Genomic DNA, 391 nt, shown 5'->3' on the forward strand with positions numbered 1-391 from the left:
CTCTGCCGTGGCCCAGGTTCAATCCCTGACCCGGGAACTAAGATCCCACAAGTCATGCGACCAAAATAAATAAATAAATAAAATTTAAAGAAAATTTTTTTAATTAAAATAAAATAGGGATTAGTATCCTGGACTATCCAGGTGGGACCAATGTAATCACAGTCCTTAAAAGAAGGACAAGGGAGGCAGAAGATTCAGAACCGGGGATGTGACATGGTGAGAATTACTGGATCCGCCAGCGCTGGCTTTGAAGATGGAAGGTGCCACGAGCCAAGGAATGGGCGGCACCCTCTGAGAGAAGCTGGAAAAGACAAGAAAACAGATTCTCCTCTAGAGCCCCCCCGAAAGGCACATGGCCCTGCTGACAAGTTCATTTTAGCTTAAGAGACCC

The sequence above is a fragment of the Physeter macrocephalus genome, chromosome 14 (genome assembly GCF_002837175.3).
Source record: "Physeter macrocephalus isolate SW-GA chromosome 14, ASM283717v5, whole genome shotgun sequence".
Lineage (NCBI taxonomy): Eukaryota > Metazoa > Chordata > Mammalia > Artiodactyla > Physeteridae > Physeter > Physeter macrocephalus.